This window comes from Falco peregrinus, chromosome 1, assembly GCF_023634155.1.
Source record: "Falco peregrinus isolate bFalPer1 chromosome 1, bFalPer1.pri, whole genome shotgun sequence".
Taxonomy (NCBI): domain Eukaryota; kingdom Metazoa; phylum Chordata; class Aves; order Falconiformes; family Falconidae; genus Falco; species Falco peregrinus.
Window position 1 is genome coordinate 1,099,638 of NC_073721.1, and position 20,506 is coordinate 1,120,143.

Genomic DNA, 20,506 nt, shown 5'->3' on the forward strand with positions numbered 1-20,506 from the left:
TGGAAATTGTTTCCTATAGGCTATGCAGAAGAACCAATTTGTTTAGCTTTTCCAATGGCAATTCATACTTAAACAGAGTATCCCCTTCCAAACCTTCCACAGCAAAGGAGCTCAGCTGTCTTCAGAGGCTGACCCGAATTACTGAGGCCACGTCTTACCCTGATCCACCAGTAGCACCTCAGCTCTGTGAGTCCCCTGGATGCCTTTCTTACTTCAGCAGCAGAGAGGAGAAGCCACACATCTGCCAAAGCAGATAAAACTGTGACCTTTTCGGAATAAATGGTTTTATTTTTGCTTCAAGGGGAAGCCTAGTGAAGCTGAGGCTGCTGTTGAGGACAAGGAGGCTCCTAAGGTCACAGCTACAGCATCCCTTCTCCCTCCCTTGTGTTCATCAGGTTTGTGCTAAGGAAACTTCTGGATGGCTTTAAAACTCTGAAGTGTAATGCTTGAACTGCAAGGGGCACTTCAGGCAGCCCGGGCACTGATGGGGCTGGGACCTGGCTGGTGGCTTCATTGCATGTGTTTTGTGCTGGGTAAATACTAGAGCATCCGATGGCGCTCTGAAGCGCAGCAGCTGTGTATCCTCCTCTGATTGTTGTTCTTATTGCAATGAAGTAAGTATAAACTATCAGCTTGTAAAACTGAGAAAAAGAAAATGGATGGGGCTAATTATGCAGAACTTCTGGAAAATATCGAATATAGATTCTGTGGTCTGGGTTATGCTCTATGGCAATTGAAGTTCAGCTCAGTGTAGCTGAACCAAAAATGATTATTATAGATTGGAAAAGGGTGTAGTCCTTTATTCTGCTGGCAAAAGGAGAACGGTGAATTCAGACTTGTCACAAAGGGCCCTTTTAAAGACTTTTCAACTAAGATCACCCAATTGGAATTGCTGGCCAACAAATAACTCTTGAATTGTATGTGGTGATGGGCAATTACAAATTCAGGATGTATATGCATAAGGTGACTCCTTATGTGGTTTGAAAGGAAAAACCCGTTGTGTTTGGTTTTGGTTTGCAAGGACAAAGATGTGTTAATCTGGGGGCTTTCTCAACAGCTGTGCAAAGTGTGACACAAGTGTCAGCTTTTCATCATTTATTTTCCACGAATGCCTTCATTTCTCCCTCATTCTCAGGGTAGTGCTTTCAGGTGCTGGGAAATTAAGTGGTCTGTAGTGACTAAGCAGTGCAAAGTCAGAAGTAGAATATTTTTAACTTGTTTAGCCTAAAATTTACCTCATACTTATTGAAGACTGAGCAAGAAGTGAGAACTGTTAACAGTTGTATTAATGAAGGCCCCTAGAGAACTGCACCACCTTTGAGCACTTAAGAAAATCTAGTAATAAAAAAAATTAGGACAAAACCTTCAGGAATAGTGAACGGAAATGTAAAGAAACTGAGACAGACTGTTGTGGAGAGGATCAGTGGGAGACTGGACAAATTTGATCCATAGAGTCAAAGCAACCGGTGTTAGTGTCTCTGCCGTGAAACTGGGCAAAATACCTGCTAAGATAAAATGTGACTTGCCCAAGTCCTCTGGCTTTGGTGCCCCCCAGCCCACAGCTGCTGGCTGAGAAGCCAGCTCAGCCTCTGCCTTTGCTGCTGCTGAAGGAACGAAGCGTTTGTCCCGTGGCAATGCGTGCTCTGGTGGGGTCACGCTGCAAAGTGGGTAGCGCTGCACGGATGAGGGCCAGCAGCTGGGGGGGGGGGGGCTGGGCACTTGCTCCATGTGGAGCTGCTGGGGGGGTGGGCAGTGCTGGGCAGATGCTTCTGGGGACCCCAGCCTGGGGGACAGTGCTGGGAGAAGGTGTGGTTGGCGCGGTTCGTGCTGGAGCTCTTGCCATGAAGCCTCCACAGGCGACAAAGTGCTGTGCAGTCCCTCTGTGAGCCTCTGCAAAGCCTTGGCATGTTTCACAAATAGTCCTGTATGTGTTTTAGCACCAAGAGCAACAGCTCATTGATGATGCTTTGCTGCTTGCTATGGCTTCTCTATTCCTTGCCTGCTGTCTTCCGGGCGGGTATCCACCCGAGCCTTATTTTGCACATAACTAAGTTCACTTGGCTCTTTGAGGCATTTCTGTTTGAAAGTGCTTAGGGCAAGTTTGCCCTGTGTAGTGACTGCAGAACTACATTATTTCAAGAATTAAAACCAAAACAGTTTGATAGAATAGCTGTTTTTTTGCTTAGAGACAAAAGTTTTATTGCAGCAAATGGAAATAAAATCAATATACATGGAAATGACTTGCATTTTGGGACCCTGGGTATTGTTGATTTAATACTATTTATTTAATGGCTTGGCAAATGTGTGGTTTGTCTGTCTCGATAGATTTTGAAGAAAAGAGTAATGTTTTATAGTAAACAGTGTAAAATTCAAGTGAAGGCATCTTAATCAACTCCTATAAAAATTAAATGAGCGATTGAACATGTCATAAGCTGAAGTCATATTTTATCATGCTAGTCATATTAATGCTGTAGCTTCTTTTGTGATGGTTTCATTAATATTCAAGAGGATTTTAGTGCAGAAAGGTCCATTCTTCTTGGGGTTTCCTTGTCTTCATCCAAAACTGAAACCCTCTCCAGCCCCTTAGAATTTTTTAAAATAATCTGTTTTTTCTATTTAATGCAAGCACAGGTGACATCCATATTATTCTGAATTTCAGCATTATCCTGGATGATTCCTTTTAAAATTTTCCTATATTATACAATAAATCCGATATTTCCCAGTATTTGGGAAAAACTTGGATGAATCAATGTGGTACACAATGGTACCTAAGGCTGTGGCCGCTTGACCTGGTTGGGTACATAGCTACTTTAAGAAGTGTTTGGGCTGGCGGAAAATCGCTGTTAAATAGGGTTAGCTCTGCTGGCTGTTTGAGTGGCACATCTTCCCTCACAGATTAAAAGCCCCCTCTGTGGGCATGGTTTGAAACAGTGGAGTTTAAAAAGCAGCGAGCTGGTACTGAGTAGAATAGGTGAGTTTCTAGAGCCGATGGCCTTTAGGATCGGACCAGCAAGCCCTTATGATGGAGTCCCTGAATTGTGGAAAGGGTCCTTATGGCATCTGCTGTCTGACAATATTCTCAGTCTTTTAAAGGATTGCCAGGAATGAAGGTTTAATTCCTCTTTTAGACTGAGGAGGCATGTTGGTAGATTATACCTTCCCACAGTATGGATGTCTTCCCACCAAATGTAAAATAAGCCTGAATAATATCTTCTTTCATTTGTTTATTTTATAAACGCCAAGAAAGTGTGCTGGAAGATCAAGTAGCTGTCTTCAGTGAAGAAATACCAAACAAGAAATTTGTAGGTTAAGGTCTGTTTAGCTTCCGTAGCAGCAGCAATACAGTGAATGACAAATAATGAATCTGAATGAATAAATTTGCATTCATATTTATTGAAGACAATCTTGAAATATCCCAAAGCAAGAGAGGTTCGTGTTGTGAAAAAGAGAAATTAAGGTGACATTGGTAATCAAAGCAGTGACTTCCCTATGAAAAGTGACAATGCTGAGGGCAAACCCGAGAACTTTGGTACAGCAAGTTTGCTTGGGCTGGTGACAAGTTGCTGAGTGTCCCACTCTGTTGGTAGGGACAAAGTCTTGATCTCTGCTTTTATTAATTCTAGTGTGGATGTGAGTTATCTCAGCTGGAGAGATTCCTGATAATCGTTCATTTGCAGCACTATTCATGCAAAGGTGTGTTTCCCAACCAGCTAAACCTTAATTGCTGTTGGATTCAAGCTGAGAGGTATTTCTCCTTCTCTGGGAAGAGCTGTGTGCTTTGCAAGGCCAGCTGGGCGTGGACTGCAGTGATGACTGGGAGAGGTGCCTGTCCCGGTGGGGGTGAGTGGGGTCCTGGTTGGAGCCGCACGGCACTGCCCTGTGCCCCTCGCAGTGCTGATGTGCTTCTGCAGCTCCCCAAACTGGAAACTCCCAAGTGCTGCTGGCTGATATCATCAGTTATTTTTAGTACTAGCTGGGAGCTTTGAGCAGGGTCTGAATTTTAAATTTGGTCCTTTCTTGGTGTTGTGCTCTGTAATGTTCCATATTATCTGGATTAGCTGAGGCTACAGCAGGAGAAAGTAGGCGTCTCAACGCCAAGCCTTGAACTGAAACTGTTCAATTGCACTTGCTGAAGGTTGAATATTTTCCAAAATTGAAATAAGAGACAAAGGTAATAACACCCCTGTTTCTTGAAAAGACCGAGTCAGCTCCTACCAGTCTGAGGAGATCGACTGCATCATTTCCCCCTTTTTTGCAGTTACTCAGCTGTCTTTGTCAGGGATAATTTCTGTCGAGAGATTCAGATTTTTATACCCTAGCACATGCTATCCTGTAATTCCTGTTCTTAGGAGAACCTGTGCTAAATTATGTATAAACACCCACAGAAGCTGTGTAGCAGCCAGCATTACTATTTCATTTGCACAGAGAGATTTCAAAGTTCTGTGAATGAATTTTTTTGGGGGTGAATTCTTGTGTGCTTAACTGGCATTTAACAGGAATTACCTTTACAGCTATATACTGGTCAATAAAGCAGGTGTAAACTCTGTCCACTTCTAATAACTTGTGTAGTGCATGACATCAAGGAGATAGAAATTGCATTCGGCAGCTCTGATTTAGCATGTCCCTTCTACTTCTCCTCTGCTTTTATTTCCTTCTGCATTTGCCTCTTTATTGCCTCAACCTAAATTTCTTCCGTGCCCCAGGGAAGGAACAGACAGTGTACGACAGCCATTACTTGAGTTTCTTAATGAACAAGTTTTCAGATGGTGGCAGTATAAGACATTAAATAGAATGGCCTTTTCTGCTGGGATATCCCTGCCTCTCCTCGCTGTCCTCTCAAACCCACACAGAACGATTTCTGCAGCTCCTAGCTCCTCAAAATGATGTGAACTACTGGGGGGAACTGTACTGGTGTGGGTCTGGAGGTGTTGGTAACACATCGCTGCGTTTTGTGTCAGGAGGAACTTGCAGGTGAGGATGGCTGTGGCTCCTGATTCAAGTCTCTTTTATTCCAGAAAACCATAATTTACACCTCTCTTGCTAGTGGTAGATCAGCAGGTGAGCTGGGATCAGCTGCATGGGCAGGTTTGAGTCATGAGGTCAGCTGGTACTCAGACCCTCAGGTGCTGGTTCTGTGGTTGGGAGGAGGACACAAGCAGACAGATTTCCATCCCTCCTGCAGAGCCTGAGTTGGCTGAGCGTGGGGTAAGAACGGGTGTTAAAAGCCCCAAACTATGGGCAAGGGCAACATCGTGCCTGTAACAAGGAAAAGAATTTAATATACTTAAATAGCAGGCTTAGTACTACATATTCCTGAATACAAATCAGGATTTGTATTGCAACTTCATTTGTGCTACTTTTATGAAGTACTTAAGTATTTTCCTTAAGCTTCCCCCTTATATTTCAATTTTTAATTGCAAATTAAATTTAATTAATTGAATAACTTTTACAAATTATTAAGCCTTTGCCTCTTTTTATTCATCAGATACATCTGTTGTTCATTTGAACACTTGCACTTAGCAGTTGCACAGTGTCCCCCACTCACCTCCATGAAATATTGTCCAGGTCCACAAAGTGGGCTCAGGAATCACAATCCTGGACAATGTGTGGAGCAACCTGCCCGTGCTAAAGCCTCACGTGGTGCAGAGGAGGAGCTGCCTGTCTCTGAAGCTGAAAACTCAGTATCCCAAGCGTAGGGAGAAAGTACAGAACACTATTTTTCTTACAATGGCAGGCAATTGTGCCTGGACTACAGGGATATTGGTATTTCCAAAGAATGTTCATTCTGGCCTCATTAAGGTGGCCTACATCAGGCTTTTCTTGTGAAAAGAGCCCAAGGGAGATGCTGGGGGCTGGAAGGTCTTGCCCATGATGTGGGGGATCTTGGCTCCAAAATATTTTGCTTGTGGAAAGACCTACAGAAATGCAATAACCTCTGGACTGTGTTTTGCAGGGAGATGATTTAGATACCTCCTGCAGAAGTCCTTTTCCTTTATGAAGCCTTATTATATACTCCCTGGAGCAAAGGGAGAGACTGTCTGATATTGCCTCTTCAAGCCTGGGTGACTCAGCTAGTGGGAAATCAGGATCCTGTGCCAAAAAGTGTGTTACACTTTTAGAAGTAAGCTTGTCTTTGGGGAATGAGAATACGGGCCCAGGAAGTCAGGACCATCCTGGTCCCTGGGATGCGGAGGGCAGTGCTTTTGCTCTGAATGCAATGAATGCATCATGTAGAGTGGAACAACTTTGAATAGAATTGATACCACTGCTTTAAAAGTTTCCTGCAGCGCTAATACACTAAAGCAAACCTGGGTTTTCTCCCCGTCAGGCACTAGGTACTAATGGAATTCTGGCTTTCTTGTCTTTCCCCCTCAGTGAAAACCAAAGCACCAGCAGGTGTTTTCTTGGTTTGCATGTCTGAATCAGTCTTAAATTCCTTTTATCTATACATACGTGTGTATATATATAATGCAAAATATATTTATTCACACATTTAGCATATGTTTAGCTATTAAATTAATCCAGCATGCCAGGAGTACAGACCACAACCAATCAATGCCTACAAAGCTGCAGATGCAAGCCTGTGCCTGTAAAATGAACAGGTCCTCAGCCCCTCTTATGTAAAAATTCCCCCTTCAAAACAGAATGTACCCATGGAGCAGGCCACACGCTAACCGTCTGCAGGAAGATACTGAAAGACTGCTCTCTGATATGGATACGTAATGTGAACATACTTGCTGCCCTGAGCCCCCATCCCAGTGGGGGGGGGGGGGGGGGGGGCGTAAGGGGTGGTTGCCCCTGGGAGGGGGATGCTCTGCTGCAGGCTTTGGGCAGGTCTGGTATCTGCTGTTGAAGCTGCTGTTGCTCTTACAGGCAGTAGCCTGAAACCAGCTGTACTGCAGAGAAATGTGCTATTTAAAAGCGGCGTTATTTCTCCTTTTGTCTTATTAAATCATAAGACCCACGTGGAAATGTCTAAGGTGCTGTCTCTGGGTGTTTTCCTTGCTCTGTGTTTTGGATACCTTCAAAAGCTTGAACTTGAGCATGGCTAACTTTAATGCTATGACTATTCCCCTTGAAACAGATGGCACAATCTGAGAGGAAAAAAATCGGCATGTGTGAAAATACTTTAAGGATGGGAAGATAATGGCCCTATCTTTTTCACCAGAAGTATGGCAGGCCTGGTGTATCGCAGGGAAGCTGAAGGAGCAGATATATGTGGTCATAACTAGAAATGAGTAGGGAGTTAAGTGAGCATAAAGGCAAAACCTTTGGGTAACTTTGCAGAAGTTTCCAGCAAATCAGTGCAATCCTTGTTACACGGCAGTGAAGCACCACGGTGACCTTCAGGGCTGCACTCCCGTTGCAAGCCAGAGGCTTCTGAGTGATCGTCCATGTTGCCTGTCCACTGCCAGAGTATTTTTGGCCTTTAGTTTTGTCTCAATCACTGAAAGGTCAATAAATTGCTCATTTATTTTAAGAGCTAATGGTTCACTGAGCTGACAAATCTTGCATCTCAGTGCTGCAACATAATAGGACTTCATCTGCTTTGATATCTCAGGTACTCTTGCAGATCTGGATTTGTAGCTCTGCAAGTAAAACTGATACAAGTTAATAACCTGTTAAGGGTAGTTTAACCTTTTTCCTCTTAACTTCCTTATTTTTCCAAACTGGCATGTTTTAGAGCGGCAGTAGCTGTCCTCTTTAAAACTCTGGAACTCTTTCAGATGTCAATAGAGTGGATTCACCACCACTTCCTTAAAAAATTCAACTTTGGTGGCTGTAATGTCAGCAAACCCCAAACTGGCTATGACCTAACTGTTATATTTGGCCAGCTCAGCCTGAAGAATGAAGAAAAGGATGGTGTTAATTTAAAAACCAAACAAACACCTGCAAAGATTTGTCTGATTTTAAAATCCTTCCCGAGTAAAGCAATGACCCTGGAGTTTCTTCAGGTCATTAGGGATTTAGTTCTTGAGGAGGGGTGGAAAAAAAAACAGCCAAAAAACAACTGCAGGTGTAATATGAAAATAATGCGTGAGTCGGGAGGGACACCGAAGAAGCTGATCTTGTCCAAGCCTATTGAGATAGCTTCCTTGCTCAGGGGAATGAAGAATACACAGGGACCATGGTTTGGGTAACAGTTGCCCTAACCAGGGCTGCGTCACTTGTTTAAAACTGTATTTCTCCTAAATTGCCTAGTTATGCCATTTAAAAGGAACATTGTGGGATACCTGCTTACAGGTTGTGCAGAACCCAAACAATGAAAGAACCACAAGTGATAGACCTCTTGGCTCTGAGCAGTTAATGAACCATCCAGAGCCAGTGTGGCTGCTGTTTCAAAACAACAGAACTCAAAAACAGATGGTCAGTGCTGTCTGATTTAAAGCACATCTAATTTTTCCCACTGGCTTTTTGGTGTTTAAATGCCAGTGAACATATTGAGAATTTCAGAAATATTAAAAAAAAAAGTCTTTAAACTTGCAGCAAAAATAATTTGCAGAAAAATATTCCTAAAGATTATAAAATCATTAGAAGAGGTCTAGAACTGAAATTTCAGCTTCACACAGTGAAAAATAAGAGGGCAAAAAGTGGTCAGGAGTACTGCAATGGTTGTGGAGGGAGCTGTTATCTGTGGATAAGGATGGGAGATTAGATGGACGAAAGTCCTGGACATTTTGCTATGGCTTTTAAATTAATTAATTTCTGCCTAACTGGTGGATCAATTTCCAGGGTAACATAGAAACTCTGTGCCCTTACCTTCATGCTACATAACAGGATTAATTTTAAAAAAGTGAGAATACTTGAGTTAAGATCCTTCATTTATGGATTAGAAGTACCCAAACAGACCTAAGCAACAAGAGGTAACAGCAAAGAGTTACACAAAGAATGTCTCTTTAAAGGTTTAACTTAATATACTTCAGAGCAAGTGCTGAAGGACCAAAAAATATATGGAAAACAAATTTAATTTAAAATAGCAAAGGTAAACCAATAATGCTGATCCTATCAAACAATTTCATTTGTGGAATAAAATGCAGAGCTAGTTTAACTGATGTAGTTCTGAGCACGTGAAAAAAAGGATATTGATTAAATATATAACCAGCACTGGATCAGATAGAGGTAGAATTGGTAAAATTTCCAATGACCTTCAAGAATTCATCCTCGAAGGAATTTCAGGATTATTTTTTTGAAGGAGACAGAAGGGCAGAACTCCACATCTGGAGCACAGCCCGCCTGAGCCTCGGGAGCCACTCACTGTGAGGTGACCGAGCACTGGCACAGGCTGCCCGGGGGGCCAGGGGAGCCTCTGCCTTCAGAGATACTCGAGTCGCTGGGACACTGTCCTGGGCAGCCTTCTCCAGGTGCTGCGCTTGGGCAGGAGGTGGGACCAGGTGGACCTCAGAGGTTGCTCTCAGCCTCAGCCGGTGTGTGATTCTGCAGGTCTTATAGGCTTCAGTTACAGGCAATTAGTACCTACTGTATTTATATTGGAAGCTTCACTGAAGATCCAAAGAAATAAATGGATCCTTTTAAGGAGGAAACTGCAAGAGACAAGTCTCATATGAAGCTTCTTTCAGCTTCCAGCAAGGAAATGGATTGTAGGAAAGAATGTAATTTATGAACACTTTTCCTGTAACTTCTGAGGCATGACTTTGAGCTTTGCTACTTGTCCTTAATGATTTTCTGTAAACAATGCCAGTTTATAGGCATGGACATAGCCATGACGCTGCCAGAGCTGCTTCATGTTCCCCTCGCCTTGCTGTGGCGTGAGGGCTTACCCACAGCTCCGCAGCATGGTTCGGGTTGGAGGGGACCTTGAAGCCCACCCCGTCCCACCCCGTGCCCTGGGCAGGGCCCCCTCCCCCCAGCCCAGGCTGCTCCCAGCCCCATCCAGCCTGGCCTTGAGCACTGCCAGGGATGGGGCACCCACAGCTGCTCTGGGCAGCCTGGGCCAGCGCCTCGCCGCCCTCACGGGGAACAATTTCTGCCTCACAGCTCATCTGCATCTCCCCTCTCCCAGCTTAAGGCCATTCCCCCTTGGCCTGTCACCACGTGCCCACGTACAAAGCCCCTCTCCAGCTTCTTGCCGGCCCCTGTAGGTGCTGGGAGCTGCTCTAAGGTCTCCCCGGAGCCTTCTCCTCCCCAGGCTGAGCAGCCCCAGCTCTCCCAGCCCGGCTCCATGGCAGAGGGGCTCCAGCCCCCTGACCACCTCCGTGGCCTCCTCTGGGCTCGCTCCAACAGGTCCGTGTCCTCCTTATGTTGGGTTTTTTCCTGATGGGGGCCTGTACAGGCTCAGGACATGCTATGTGCCTGGCACGGTGCTAGCGCACCTGGAGCGCTGCCATGGCTTGCCGCTGGGACAGACCCACCCCAGGGAAGCAGGCCTTCCCTTATTAGATTGGTTTATGAAAATGTTCCTAGGCTTTCTTCTGTGGCAGTCCCAGGTAAGTTCAGTGGTGGAGACCAAGCCCTCAAATACTGTCGTAGCATGGTACAAACTAAAATAAGAGGTGTACAGCTCCTCCTTACATAGCTATAACCTCAGTGTATCTAAATGCAAATGTTTTCCACTGAAATCCAAATGAAATGGTGTGAAACACCTCACCTCCAGTTCCTTAAGCAGGAAAAGAGGGATATATTCATTAACACATCAAGGGAAAAAAAAGTATTCTTAGGAAAAAGTATTTGAATAGGGTTTTGGAATGAGTGCTGTTCCACCCTGGAGGTTCTTGTCATTGCCTCCTGGCTGGCAGCATGGTGATCGAGCTTCACTTCGAGGTGAACCTGTCTCTGGCAGTCGTGGGCTCTTTGGGTGAGTCTGTGCACAATCAAAGAAAGAAAAAAGTGAAATGAATAGTTATAAGTAGTTCAAAGCTACAAACTTCGTGAAGAGTTGTATCAGCTGTTGGCCCTGTTATGAGGAAACTTATTTTTAAGGAAGTTTGTAAGCACATTTTAAACTGTTTTTCTAATAGGGATGAACTTAAGCATACTCCAGGTTATCCTCTGAATTTGAGCATGGACTCCTAGCTCTAAATGATGGCAGACACTTCTTGCCATATTTTCCAATGGAAAGATTCCTTTAGTTAAGTAGAGGAAAAAATGAAATACAGAAGAGAAACGTACTTTTGTAACTTCTTTCCAAGAACTTCAATTACCCGTCTTTGTCGCAGATGCATTGGCAGTTATGCTTACACAGGCATGTTAATCAGCAAGGAAGAAAAGGAGATTTTAGGCCTGATAGAGATTTTTTGGGGATTAAGCTTGTTTAGCTTTTGCATTAGTAAGGTATGTAAATAGAGATTATTACAGGGTTTAATTATTTCTGCATAGTAGGTGTCTCCAAAGGAACACAATGTGTCAGTTTTGTTTCACAATATGCAATACTGCCAATTTATGGAGGTGATAGAAGGAAAAAATGGCCTGAGAGGCTCATGTCAACTTTCTCAAGGCAATCTAAAAATGCCCCTCGTTTGTCAGGCTGTATTTAGTGGAGATCATATCTGACTATGTCCATTTGGAATGGAAAGGAGTTCAATTTCCATATTCTAATTCTTGAAATCAGGTTTGAGTTCAGTCTATGCTGTTGCAATACACTGGTTTTTGCAGGATGTGTATTTGTTCCAGATGACAGTATGTACAGTCTTCTTAGCATGCTTTATCTAGCACCATAGATCTTTATTAGGATTTTGCTTTATATTCATCATAGCATATTAATTTTCAACATCTTTCTGTTTCCCCACACCCCCCCTCCCAACAAGACCCTTGTTAGGTGCATGTATAATGAAGAGTGAAGATCACCAGAATATTCTGCCCAATAGCCAGGGGCGGGTCCTGATGTCCCATCTCCCAGATTTGTAACCTCTGCGGATAATTTGCAAGCTGTGCGATGTGTGCGTATGCGAGGCATGATGCTGAGAGGGGCGTCGTACCAGTATTAACTGAAACTCGCTGCTTTGGAATACTAAAATAGGATGAATAATTATGAAGGTCAGAAGAGGTGGGAAGGAGTAGCGTGGTGTTTATAGCGGGTAAGATGAAGCCAATAATGCTGAAATCTGACAGGTCTGAGCCAAGACCGCTATTAATTAATCATCGCCTGCTAACTTGCTGGAGGTCTGTACAGCTGCATGCTCTCCTTAAAGGCTGGATTACCCAGCTCTTTTATTTAGGTACCAGTAAAACCGTTGAGGTCAACAGCGCTGCAACCAGCTGGAGAGCGTCTTTGCTGGGTCATTGGGTGAGAATAACCACTGTCGGACAGCAAGGGCCTCTGTGTTTGACTTCATTTTGGTCTCTGCGCTCAGCTCTGGCTGCAGCCCTGGGAGATGCAGCCTGACCCGATGCCAGGGAGCTCAGGCTTGGCTGTGTTGCTGTATGCTCATCTCCAGAAAGGGCTGTTTTTGGGTACTCAGTGCTGCTCTAGCTCACATCTCCTCCTCCTCAGCAGCTGTTTTTGCTGAGCTGCCATAACCTGGCTGCATGCTGGAGCTCTGAATCTGTAGCCCCTTTCATGCACTGAGCAAAGCCAGGAAGAAAAGCAAGAGGTGGAGCTGCAAGCGTGCAAGCAAATTGCAGCTCCAGGAGAAATGCAGGACTCCAGCTGTCTGTAAGCTTCTGTGGTGGAGATGCCTCTCCACTGATGAAGCCACTCATGAACATGCAAGGAAGCAGGAGGTGCCATACTGACCTTTCCACACAAAAACCCTGTGGCCAATTTGATTGTGTTTCTGTTCTCTGGATATTATTACATCTGCACCCTGAAAGAACACCAGACATGTTTTGTGATACCAATTGCCCTTTTTTCAGGAACAACTTGTAAAGAAACCTGGTTCTTAAGCTTTCACAGTTGGCATTAAACTGCTGAATACAGGAAAAGATTTTCTTGGTTAGAAAAATAGTGAAATTTCACTGTTTGCCTTTGGAAGGTGGTGCTTGCAGCGAAAGCAACAATTTCCTCACTCCACGACACTGACTGCCATTTCAAAATTTGCCCTTTTCAAAACCCATCTAAATATCTTTTTTTTTGTCTTTTTTTTTTCCCCCTCCTAGTTTTACCTTAAGTACTGATTCTAACCTTGGTCTGAGCATGCTATATTTGTTTTACTTGTGTGAACTACTACTTTTACAGGTTTGTTTTATAGATACGTTGTGTGCTTTGCATCTAAGCACAATCCAATCTTATGCATTGATATAAGTCCTTAAAAATAGTAAAAGTCAGGCTGAAGAATAAGCCAAGAACTGATCAATCTGTTATGCCACTTAAAAAACCAAACCAAAAATGAAAACAAACAAAAAAAACCAAACAGAAAAAAAACCCAAAAACAAACATGGAGGGGAAAAGAACAAAGCAGCATAGGAAATACTGGGATTTAGAGAAGTGCTTTTCTGAAGAAAATAACTTACCCACACAGGTAACCTATTTTATAGAGCCTGGAGAATTATTAGCATGAAAAACAAAGGATCATTATTTAACAAATGGAACTAATTTGACAAGGTAGTATTAGGACCCAACTGCCTTACAGTGTTCAAATGACTTCTACCGCTGACAGATGTGCAAATGGGAGCAGAGGTTGCTATTGCTTTAGTGCTGGAGGATTTTGGGGCCAGTGGGAGCCATAAGCAGATGTTCAGGGCCAAAACTTTCCTTCCTGCCTGAAGCTGGAGGGTGGTACGTGCAGCGTGGGGAGTCCTCAGGGGGAGGCGTTCAGACCTGCAAGGTGAACACAGCTGCTTGTGCCGAAATCATCACCTTGTGCAGCGCACAGCGTAGGTTATATGAATGTAGGTAAAGAACAAAAGGAGGGGAAAAGGTGGAAGGTTTGAGAAGTAGTAAAATGGTTGATCACATTGCTCTGAGGAGAAACAAGTGGAAGGAGCAGGGCTGAGAGGAGATGGAGCTCACACGGAGGAGGAAATGGAGACACTGAGCAGACTGGAAATAAGGAGAGATTGAGAAGCAGCGGCTCCAGGTAGAGGTAACACTGTATTTTTGTTACAGAGGGAAGCAGGGCATTATGGCTCTCCGTTCGGAAGGCTGTGCACTTGCATCAGCCAGAGGTACGTGGGCTGGGAAGCTCGGGCGGTGAGTACCGATGCTGGGGCGACGGGCAGTGGGTACCTCTGGCCAGTGATGTTTCCCTTTTGCTTGAGGGTGATAAGGTTTTTTGTGAGCTGAGGGAAAAGATATAGAACTACACTTAATCTGTAATTATAAGAAGCGAAGACCATAATAGACCACAATAAGGAGGTCTGGGTGATAAATTGGAAGATAAGTATACATGAAAATTAAGTTAAAATATTAAGGAGCGTGAGGAGTTAGTTTTGTGTTTGCAAGCTGGAGCATTGGTCTGCCCCGGCTGTAGCTCGCGCTGCCGCAGCTACAAGCTGCTCTGCGTTCCCTGCTGGGGCAACCTCAGGGCACTCTGAGCCCTCGAGAAGGGGCATGTCCCGTGTCCTCTGCAGATGCCTTCAGCTGGAGCGCCAAAAGGCTGTTTCCTCTACTAAAGGCATGGCTGTTGCCCACTTTCCTGCAGGACTCAGACCCTTTCTGCTGCTGGAGCAGAAGAGAGATGCGTTTTACTGTAGGAGCAGACTTTATAGCCTTGGATAAAGGAGCACCAGCCCACACAGGACTGTGGATTTGTAGCACTTGCAGTGTTAGTGCCAGCTGCCACTAGAAGGCCATCAAAAGCAAGAGTGGAAACACCAGAAAGTAGTTCAGCCTTTAAGTAGGTTTCTCCTTGAACCCATGCCCACAGGGCTTTGCTCAGGCAAACCACAATGAACAAAACCCTCAGGGCTGGTTGAAGGGCAGGTGAAGTGCACTCACTGCCTAACCTCTGCTCTTTCAAGTTGTTTTATGTGTAGGAAAAGAGTTGCATTGCAAATGCAAAATAAGGCTTTTATCAGTCTAGGTACTTAAACCCAAAGATTTAATTTTTTTTTTTATCTCAGTTCAGAAAGGATTTAATTCCTTCAAACAGAAAACAATCGTATGGATAAAACCAAAAATCAGAAGACACTCTAGCTTATGGCAGAAATGTTGGGCATAGGTGAAGAGCTAATGTAGAATTTACCATTAGCCTTTCATTGGTACTATGATTATTCTTTTTCCACCCCCCCCCCCCCACCCCCCCCCCCCAAATTCTTGTCTAATTTTGAGTCCAGACTGACTCAGGCTTTTCATCTCCCCCCTTCCCCACCCAGAAATGAATTTTCTTTATTTTTCAAAAATCAGTTCCACAGTTTAGACCCATGTAAGGGCACATGCTGTTGCTGTGGCAAGGGGGGTGGTGGTAGCACCAGTAGCCTCACTGGTGTCTGCTGCTGGCCATGGTGCATGACTGTGTGTTGGAAGTAAGTCCTCTGTTGCTCCCGTGGCTCACTTGGCAGAGCAGAGCCCAAGGTGCAAGGCAGCGTGGAGAGCTTGAACTGGGTGCCCTGTGGGGAAGCTCACCTGGAAGATGCTTTCTAAGCATTAATGGGCATCCAGCCCCTGGGAGCTGGTCAGAACTGGTGAGGTGTGTGGTGGGACAGTGGGTGCTCCTTGTTGGCTCAGTAGACCCACTCCTGCTGTGCTGTGCTACCTCCTAGCATAGATATCACCACTGCTCTTCCCCACACCTCCCTTCCCTGAAAGGGCTGTACAAATACATATTTTACATGATTGAATAAATAATGAAGACAGCACATTGGACCAAAAAAGGACCCTTTCTTGATTTTCTTTGCTTCTGGCTGCATTTCTGTCCCATTCCTATGGAAACGGGAGGATTGGTGAAGGCTACAAGAAAGCCCCGGCTGTTGTTGTTTCACAGCACTCGTTTTGTTTTTGCTGATGGGATGTTTGCTACTGTAGGACCTTGCTAGCAACTATAGAGCTGCTGGCTGGGGACTGGGAGGGCCATTTAACAAGTGTCAGGATCTGTCCTGCCCGGGGAAGCCTCTGCACAGAGGTCCTCAGCTTTAGCTATGATGGAGACGGCTTTGGGTCTGAGGCATCAGCGAGCTCCAAAACGCTGTGTTTTGGAGTTGTGGTAACAGGGTTTGAGAGCTCTGGGAAAATGTTCCTTTTTAAGTAAGGGCTGTCCTCTTGCAAAGCTTAGTGCTGCCAAAGCAGTGACATTAGTTTAACCCAACAGGTCTTCTACTTTATCTCTCAAATCAAACTGTCTCAGTTTGTGCCCCAGCCTGTTCACATCAATGTCCTTTCCCCCACCAGATTAGCAGTTCTTCATGGAAATGGGAATTGAAAAATGCCACTGTTTATTCTAATACCCATTTTTTTTTTCAAATATTGAGGGGTTGGATGACCAGGTAGGATGTCCATGGCAGAGTTTGCATCCAATCTGATTATACAGAACTGAAATAATACTTTGAATTATGTGAGTGTTCCTTTGGCACCTTGCTAGAAGTTGATGTTCAAAACAAAAGAAATCATTGTAATGGATAGCTTTTCAGTAATGTTCAATTTCCTCTTTTGCACAACATAATTTCTTCTAAAACTAAGGATTCCACGCCCCCCCCCCCCCAAAAAAAAAAAAAAAAAAGTAAAAGAAATTCACAAAATCTACAGCCATAAGAAGACTGTGATACTGCAGGTGGAGAATGCCCCAACTGCTCATTTCTGTGGTGTGGAGGACTGGTTGTTTTGGTTAATGAGAGAAAATACAGCAACATAAATTAGCTGCTCTGCTGCTTGTGCTACCTGAGAATGTGGGCTTTGGTGTTCGTGGGTACCCAAAACAAGCTGAAAGAACAAACAAAGTGACTGACTTCAAGTTTGCAAAGCAAGCAAACAAACGAAAAAAAACTTTATAGCATATATGATGTTTGGATTTGCTAGAACAAATGAATTTCAGTAAACTTGTATTTTAATTGTTGGTTGGAAGATGGATGGCTAGCATGTCCCATATAAATATAATGTTTTAAAGAGCTTCATACACCACCTTGAATTCTTTGGGATTTTTTTTTTTATGCTAGGTACACTGGGTGTGATGCATGATATCATCCTTATTCCAAGAGACCACCTGACCTTTACTCACCTTCTGAGTATGTGATGGAACTAATTGTCTTAAATCAGTTTATAAGTTCATTCAAAATTTCCAAGCACATTCAGAATCCATTTGTATGGAGCTAAACAATTTAAGCCAATAAACCCAAATTCTGGAGAAAAGATAAAACTATTTGTGCAATTAAGCTTTCTTTCTGACTATAGTTAAGGTATAATAAATGATTTGTGGCTGTAAAATTAGATGACAGATAATCTGGTTTTCCTCCTCCATTTTCCCTAGCTAAGCAAGTGTTACATGTTCTTTCTGCAGTCTGTAGTCTCATCTCTGCTTGGGTGTAAGATATGCTTGCAGGGTGAAGACCTCTGATGGCTCTGTTCTGCTCTGCCTATACTTCATCGCGTTATCCCAGAGAAGCACATCCAGGGAATGTCTCACCCCTTACCACATCATGCTGCTTTGCCCTGCTGCTGGGAAGATGCAGCCGGAGCCGGTGGTGACCCTGTGGCTCTGTGCCCCCTGAGAGCTAAAGAGGGCTCAAGCTTTGTAAACGGATCTGAAACATGTGTGTGCCTGCTCAGCAAGGCACAGGAAAAGTAATTCGATGATTCAGCAGAACCTTTTTCACTCTCACATCTGTTGTAGCATATCTGGGATCTGTATATACGTACACACACCTGCTTCCCTAGGTCTTACACCCGTATCCTCCAGTATGACTCCACTGTGAATTGGAAACCTTAGTGATTAATGCCTGGAAATCTTCGTGCTCGTGGCACAAGACTACAAAAACTGTTAATCATAAGATTATAGTAATTATAATCTTATAAATATCATAACCTCTTTTGTAGTTGATCCAGTTATAACGACCAAGTATTTGATGCTTCTATTACCAGATGAATGTTTTTAAACCATGCAACTAAACCGTAGGTGCTAGGTAATCAGAAAAACATTCCAGTAAAGAGCTGTTTTGGTATCAAAACACAGAAATAAAGTAAAGTAAAAACATCTGCTTAGATTTTTTTTTTTCTTTTAATAATCTTGGATCTGTTCTTTGGATCATTTATTCTTCTTAATAACTGCTACTTTGATTACAAAGGTTTCTTGGTACTTTAGCTCAGTAATGCACTGCTAGATGGTATAAATTTGATGGAGTATTATCCTCTAGTGAGTCTAGGGGGTTGTGTCTCGTTTTTTTCCTTTTTTATTTTTTTTTAAACTAGATTTCTCTGTCTTGTTTGTTCTTTAATCACTAATGATGAAGTTGGAAACCTTCACTCCTGGTGTCAACCTACAGCTGTAGGTTGAAATCTGCTGGTTCTGAATACAAATGGTCACTAACCACTTAGTCATTGATTTGCATGTGCAAACATTGATTTCCATATTAATGTAATGTTGATGTACTAGAGTACGCTATGGATTTTTGATGATTGATTTAAGTTGTAATTATTCAGAACAGAAGATAAGGTGTGTGGCTAGAAAATGCAGAATGTTTTTGCATGTAATTTCTTGAGTCATATCATTAGGTGCTTTTATGAAGATACTCTCAGGAAATGAGTCAAATAAAAAGATAAGCTGTACTTAGGGAATGCCTAATTAATAACTACAATCATAATATTTTGGTCTAAATATTAAGGGAAGACTCATTAAAGGAATGCAGAGTCTGTTTTTTAGGCTGGCTTGACTGCAGGAAAACCAAATCTGTCAGAATAAAAAGTTTTCCACAAAAGCTTTGATTATACTTCCGAAGTATTTAAAAACAAACTAGTGCTTATGCATCAGCTAAACTGATGATTATTGCACCAAAAAGGCAAATGGTTCAACTTGCAGCATGTGCTAGGAGTGTAAAGGTGTTGTAACACTGCAGTGAAGTGGGGTGGTGAGACGTTTCTTCCAACTCTAACTTCTGAACCGATGTTCTCCAAAGCAACAGCTGACACAAGCACTCATTTTATTTTTTTATGGCCTGGCCAGCTTTCATTGCACAGTGGTAAAACTGAAAGCAAGAGTGCTTTATGCATCCTCTGCTGACAGCGAGCGGGCATCAGTTCCTGCCCGCTCCCCCTGACCAGGCAGCTCCAGCTGCTGAGCTGCCTGCTCTGGGATTTGGGAGCTGTACACTTTTCACCCTTCTCTGCAGTTTCCATTTCCAACTTTGATCTCAGATTATTAGGAAAATAGTCTTTGTTATATGTTTGTTGGGTGCCAAGAGAAACAGGGTTCTCATTCAGACAAACATTTCAAAAATACTTCCAGTGCTTCTCTAAGACAAATATTTTTAATGCTGCTCATAATATCCCTCAAAAGGCCTGCTTGTAGACAATATCTGTTCCCTCAAAGTAATAACACAGTTTTGGTTTTAGCTTTTTAAGATTAAGCAATCTTTGTGGAAAATCTGCTTGAAACAACCCCAGTTAGAAGCAGCCACATGCTGAAGCACCACCACGTTCCCTTCCCTAGAACTTTGCTGGGGAGCGTTTCAGTTTGCCTGTCCTGATAGGGGTTGTCCTTCTCAGGATGGAAGAACAGGATCTAAATTTTGAGCTGGGTTTTAAACCTACCTGGCATAACCAAAACAAAAGATATTCACGCTTCATAGACACTCACTAAATCTTCATAGACACTTACTTTGTGGTCTGAGCATCTTAACTCCTGGGTGCTAACATGCTGGGTGGGCACTTTTTGCTGGTTTGGATGGAGGATGTGTCGGTGAGGGCGGCGAGGCGCTGGCCCAGGCTGCCCAGAGCAGCTGTGGGTGCCCCATCCCTGGCAGTGCTCAAGGCCAGGCTGGACGGGGCTGGGAGCAGCCTGGGCTGGGGGGAGGGGGCCCTGCCCAGGGCACGGGGTGGGACTGGGTGGGCTTCAAGGTCCCCTCCAACCCAAACCATTCTGTGATTCTGTGCTTCTGGGAGGAGTGTTCCGTGTTGAAGTTCCATGAATGCTGCTCCTAATGACCAGCGTGGCTCTGGAGCGGCTTGAGGCACATCTGATTTGCTCAGGCCAGACTGGTGTGAGCCTGCCCAAAAGCTGTAAAAGCCCACGCTACTGTGATAACCAGTCTTGGAGAGTGCTTGGGCTTGGGTCTAACTCATCCCCATAACTTGTGATTTGATGAAGTTCGTTGCAGGCCAGCTTGTTTGACTGCAACCTCAGTCTGAAATTGGCTGTAGAGGCATGTCTGAAGCCCATTCTCATGTGTTTGGTCTGTGGACATATGGTGAGAAGACTTTATGGCAAAGACATTCAGAGATCATTTTTGTGTGTTGGAAAACAGCTTACATACTTTTAGTGATTACAAAATATGCTACTGAGAACCCCCCTCAATTTTCTATTCTGAATGTTTATCATTGTTTTATAAAATTTGGAAGTTCTCAATATATTTATAACGTACTTTACTCAAAATTCACTGCTGCTTCATACTCAGTTCCTCACTGGTGAACAAACTGTTCTTCTTCAGGAGAGACCTGGAAAGTCCTCCTACATCCCACCAGACTGCT